At 33.5% G+C, this 6,083-nt stretch overlaps 1 protein-coding gene across 1 annotated transcript in view; it reads right to left on the reverse strand.

The window, feature by feature from the left end:
- LOC129232373 (serine/threonine-protein phosphatase 6 regulatory ankyrin repeat subunit A-like) overlaps positions 1-5,605 on the reverse strand; it is a 29,731-nt gene extending 24,126 nt beyond the window's left edge. The window contains 1 exon segment of the mRNA XM_054866524.1: positions 5,503-5,605. The gene's annotated coding sequence lies outside the window, so the exon portion shown is untranslated.
- Positions 5,606-6,083: the final 478 nt, after the last annotated feature.

Below are 6,083 nucleotides of genomic sequence, written 5' to 3' on the forward strand. Positions count from 1 at the left end.
AGGTATTTTTTCATGAAGCTACTGAAATAAATAAGAAAAGAAGATGAATTAAACGGAAGTGATTGAGCACGATACTACATCACATAAATTTCTATCCTATACACGTGTATTGAAATTAACCGTTTAACCGCCAAACTATTGACGGAAGATCAAATTTGAGTAATTTTTTGAAATTATGTCTATTTATGTCTAGTAAATACAGAAATATAATAAAATTTCCAGAAAAAATTTTTTTACTATGTTTTTCAGTGTGTTCCATTTTTGGAACATTGGCGTTTTGCATGAAGTTTTTTTTTTTTTTCAGAGAATTTTTTTTACTAAGAGGTTTTTGAATGCGGTTTTTATCTTAGCATACTTTATTACGGAAAAAATAATATTTTAAATTGCATTTATGTACATACCAGAATTCAGAAAATCCAATACAGAAATATCTAATGCCCATGATATGAAAGGAAGCATTGCTGGTGAAGTCGTTTGTCGCAATGGAAACATTTCTTAGTCATATTTTTTTGCACACCGCACAACGTCCTTGGGATGCAGATACAATATAATGTCCGTCAGACATTCTTGATTGTTTATGTAAATGACAACGAGGCCCTGGATGACTTTCCACTGTACTTTTCTTCTTAGGAGGTGAGTTGTTATTTCTCTTTGGAACTCGAAATGCTTCATCTTGACTTCGTGTAACTCACAATGAAGTAACCAAATAGCTACAACTGAAATATTCAGAGCATTACTAAAAAGATTCCACCACCAATTTTTAATCCTCAAATGAGGTCTGTTTCTAAAAGTTTATCCAAGACGTCCACACCCCCCATTCCTTCATTGTATCTCTTGATAAGATGAGGTTGTGGCACATCTATCTTGCATTTCTGCTCATTTGAGTAACGTTTTACAGATGCAAGTGGCTCATGTGTATAACAATTAGATGCTACTGTAACCACTGCATTATCATTCCAGCTGCACATGTACACTGATCCATCAGATTGATAGTCAAAATTTCCTCGATCTTCTTTAGAAAGGGCTTTTTTGGATTTCAGTGGACAATGGCCAGTTCTGTTTTCACGAATTGTTCCTGTTGCTTGTACACCTTTTTTTGATAGCTGAGAAATTAAGTCATATGATGTAAAAAAGTTATTTAAGTATACTTCATGCTTAGACGTGTCAGTCAAAACTGATAATAGATCACTTACAACTCTGGATCCTAATTGCACATCAGGGGATCCTTCTTTTTTGCCTGAATAAATCTCCATGGAATATGGGTATCCACTTGAAGAGCACAGCCTCCAAATTTTGAAGCCGAATCTTATTGGTTTTCCTCTAATAAACATTTTACATGAATGCTGACCGTATAGTAGGGAATCATAGATTCATCTATGCTCAATTTTTCATGAAATACACCAAATTGTTGAAGGTTTTTACACAATTCTTCGTAAATAGGGTATACTTTTGCAAGTTTGTCATTTTTTTTTAATTCATGGTTGTCCATCAAATGAAAGTTGCTTTTTATTTTTCGAAAACGATTTCGAGGCATAACTGTTGGTACAATTGGCACATATGTATCTTCTACACTGCTCCAATACATATCTTCAGAAGGAACGGAATGGTACCCACTCAATAGCAGCAAACCAAAAAATTGTAGGATTTCATCTCTGTCAACATCTATTGATTCTCCTTTTTGCAATGCATACAAGTTTGTCATATTTGCTAAGTGTTCAACATACTGCAAAGGTAAAATTTTAAAAAATAAATCAATTGGAGATAAATCCACTATATTCGGAAATGTGTGTCGAAGCGGTTCAATACTTTCTGACGAAATCAGTTTTCTCCCATGTTAAATCCATTTTCATTTTTTTTCTACTTTTATTTCCTGACAATTCCAACTTTTTCTTTTTCCCATTTTCATTCGCTTTTTACTTTTATTATCTAATGATTTCAGACTTTGTTCTTCCTCCGATTTTTTTGTTAAATTTTCATGAGAGTTGGCGGAAAATATGTCCACCTGTCTACATACATCAATTGGTGTAATAGGTTGTAACTCGTCTTCTAGAATGTCTTCTTCCTCAATGATATTGCCTGGTTCATCAGGGGGTAATTGGCATATATCTACATCTGACAAATCCGAATCTGACAATGTCTCTAAATAAGCCACAGCTTGTTCTACAGTAAGAAATCTTGTAGACATTTTTTAACATTTATGAACAGTTGGTATACGTCAAACAGAATTTCGTTTCGCTCGAAAACAAAGCTAGCGAATTATTGAACTGCATTTAAAATGAAGAATAAAACGCTCACTAATATTATTTTTTATTATCACGTCACAACGCAGCTGTCCGAGCAGGTGTGGATTCAGAGCCATATTGTCCGTCAAACAGTAGACTTATTATTTTCTTTGCTAACGAAACGTCATATCCTTTCAAAATATAAACTTACTTGGTTTTGCCAACATCTACATCAGAGTACATTCAAAATGAGAAGAAAAAAAACATATATAACGAAAAATGAAATTTCCCCTTTGAAGTCGAACGATTAACTTCTTGGAAATTTGACTCCCTAAAAGCGCCAATGTTCCAAAATTGGAACATGCCATTTTGAAGGGGTACACCTTTTGGAAATATCATTGTACATTTCTACAAGCATTTTAAAATCATACATTGAAGTATTTTTCACAACTATAATAAATATCATCACGTTTTCTGAAAAAGCCAATTTTTGGTAAATTTTATAAGAAAAAGTTGCAAAAAGCTAAAAAAACACGCATCTTTGAAAAATCGCAATAAATAATTGAAAATATATAAACAATCAAGCTTAAAATCAAAAAAATACTTTGAAATAAGACTAAACTGTGTTTAAAAAAAACTTGTTTATTTTAACGTTATTTCTTGGGAAAATTTTCAGTTAAATATGATGTTCCATTTTTGGAACATTGGCGGGTAAACGGTTAACAGTAACAAACAAATTTCTCAATAAGCAAATTCAACTTCTACTGTTGTTCCAATAGAAAGAATATGATTTATATCTAGAAAAACCCAATTTATTGGGATGACCCATTAAACCCATATTATTTCAATGATTACCATGAAAGGTACTAGCGAACAAAATTTTGAGAAGCAATGTTTATCAGTTCTAGAGCACGAACACTATATTGTGCCGCAACAGTTTCGAATAGGTTTAAATAGTTTCCTTCGACGAAGTTCGAGCCTTCGTCAACACAGAACTAAAATAAAAATTAATAACCCCTCTAAAAATAGTGACATCAAACCGGCAGAAGAGTCTGAACACATTATTTCTAGCATGATTGGTACGTTGTTTCAAACGTAAAATTCTCTGTAGAAATATATTCACAAAGTCGCAAGTCAAACACAAAGTGAAGCAAAGTAAGAAATAACAACGTCAAATTGCAAATTACTGCAGACACGTGTTTCGGCGTTACGAGGGACGCCTCTTTCAAAGCAAAAAGTAATGAGTTTATGGATGAAAAGACAGCCACTTTTTGCATTGAAAAAGGCGGTCCTCGTAACGTTGAAACACGTGTCTGCAGGGGTGCCCATCCCCCCAAGTTCAATGGCGCAAATCCCCCCTTAAAAATCTTCCCCTTTATTTTTTATTTTCAGATCTCTTTTTTTTAAATATTTTTTTTTATTTTTAAAAAAATATTTTTTCTTTTCAAATATTATTTATTTATTTTAAATTATTGTTGTTATCATTGATATTTAATTCGAAAAGTTCTGTGCTACGCCAATGACACACACACACACAAACTAAATAAAAAGAGAAAATTAAATAAAAACACAATAAACTGAAATAAAATGAAATAAAATACAAACAAAATGAACTGAAATAAAATGAAAAAATTTTAAATTGAAAATAAATCAATCAATCAATTTAAAGAAAAAATAAATCAATATAAATAAATAAAACAATTTTAAAAAATCCCCCCCCCTCCAACAATTTAGGTGGCACAGCTTGCCCCCCCCCCCCCTGTATGTCTGCAGCAACCTGCAATTTGTGGTCTTTTGGCATTGTTATTTCTTACTTTACTTTTCAGCACCAAGGTATTTATTTATCTTACTAAGTGAAGCCTCCGCAGAAACCTCGGCTAAAAAGCGTTATGCACTTCACAGAGCAACGTAAGGCAGCAAAGGGATGCGAGTGGACTGTTTAAAGTTCAGGTCCTCGGTGGGCTTTCATCAAAAGAAATTTCCAAATTATACTGTACGGCAGCGCCTACAGGACTATTAGTACTATCTCTTGCCCAAAGACAGAGGACAGGATCCCCCACCATTTGTTATTTACACCCCTTTGCTTCCGCCTGCCTCGAGTCATCTTTTAATGGACGAGAACAAAATGTCATATCCTATCTCGATTGACCAGAAAGTGTTTTTCAGAACTTGGAGCTCTCTAATTGTGTACCAAATGTACTGATGACTTATTTTCAAAAATCTGGAGACTTTATGTGGTGAAAAAAAAAAGAATTATCTGCTAAAAATTCTGAATATTTTTTTTCTTTTCTGCATCATCATCGGTGTTTGTACAGAACTAAAAATTTGCAGCACGATCTTCACAAACTGTAAGCGTTACATATTGTTGAAAACTATGTAGGAAATTATACTATTTTAATATTTTTTTTCGATTCTAAGTTGTCATATTTAACAAGAAAATGAAAAGATTGGTAACTCCCCATCCCCACACCCCATTTTTGTCATACTATTCCATTTTTATAGTACTAATTTTGTGCTGAGAGAAAAAAAAAAAAAAAAAAACCTTTGTTCCATGTATAATTTATGCTTGTGTTTTATCTACTTATGATTCTTTTTGTTTTTGAATCAAAAAACAGCTTCAAAAAATAAAATAAGTCTTTACCTTCCAAATATGTACAAAGTAAATTTTTTTCGGACTTGTACGAAAATTTTGTATAAATTTATTGTGTGAGTCAATGAAATGGTCAAGATTTGCAGTAGACATTTTTTGTAGCCAATTATTAAAGAAAACCCTTAAAAATGACAATGTACTAAAACACCTATCAAGCATGATAAACGTTTCAATGCATGAAAATAAATGTATTTTTTGCACTCTAGGTATTCTGACAGGGCCGAATATTTGTTGCATCACAAATTCTTACATATGATCCCGCAGATGCTGGAAGAATGTTTTTGGCTTTTCGTTTTTGTACTCATTTAATAAGAAAATCAATAACCGCTTCACGCGTTTAATGTTGTTTGAGTTATTCGTAGTCTATACAGTCGAGCTATTTGATATCCTTTTCCGATCCACAGCGCAAAAAAAAAAACTAATGATACAACCTTAAAGTCACACATTTACCAGCAATAAAAAAGAGAAAGTTAACAATGAAAAGAGCGCCGCTTGTTTTGATTCTCGGGGCAGAAATAATAGAAATCAACTTTTGTGAACAGTAGAAACAATTCTAACTTCATGGGATCCGAACGAATCAGAAAATAAATTTTCCACTTCTTTGAAAAAAGAATTGATTGAAACACTTACTTTGGAGCTCTGAATTCGTAGTCAATTCCGTTCGAGAAACAAGACACTTCCAAACAGAAAAAAATGGTTGCCCGCACAAGCAAACTACATTATAGTATAGTAGGCGGGGCAGTCAAAGAGAAGAAAAGAGGATATTTGCACAGAGGGCTTTTCCTCTTCAATAATTTCGGCACATGGTAGTCGGCAAGATAGGGTGGTAGTAGGTGACGTCATACTGGTGGAGAAACAAACTCCAAGTGCTGCTGACAACTAAACGTGCTGGTTTACTCGGCTGTCAAAGCATCTCTTTCGCCTCCATGATTTTCAATCGCAATGGCAGGGCCTGATTAACGCACGGTCCAGCGGGTCCGCGGACCTGGGCACCACAAATTTAGGGGCACCAAAATAGCTTAGCCTAAATTCACTTACTTACTTCCTTTTTTTTTTAAAGCTCATTTTACTTTTTCTCAACTTTAAGGGAGAGGAGGCTCAAATTTTTTTAAAAATCAGCTCAAAACCTCATAAAGTTAAAAACATTTCGCATAAAGAAGTCGTTGTCCCTTAGCTTTGGAATTTCAAAATAATTACTCGGATGACATAGA

The sequence above is a fragment of the Uloborus diversus genome, unplaced genomic scaffold (genome assembly GCF_026930045.1).
Source record: "Uloborus diversus isolate 005 unplaced genomic scaffold, Udiv.v.3.1 scaffold_12, whole genome shotgun sequence".
NCBI lineage: Eukaryota > Metazoa > Arthropoda > Arachnida > Araneae > Uloboridae > Uloborus > Uloborus diversus.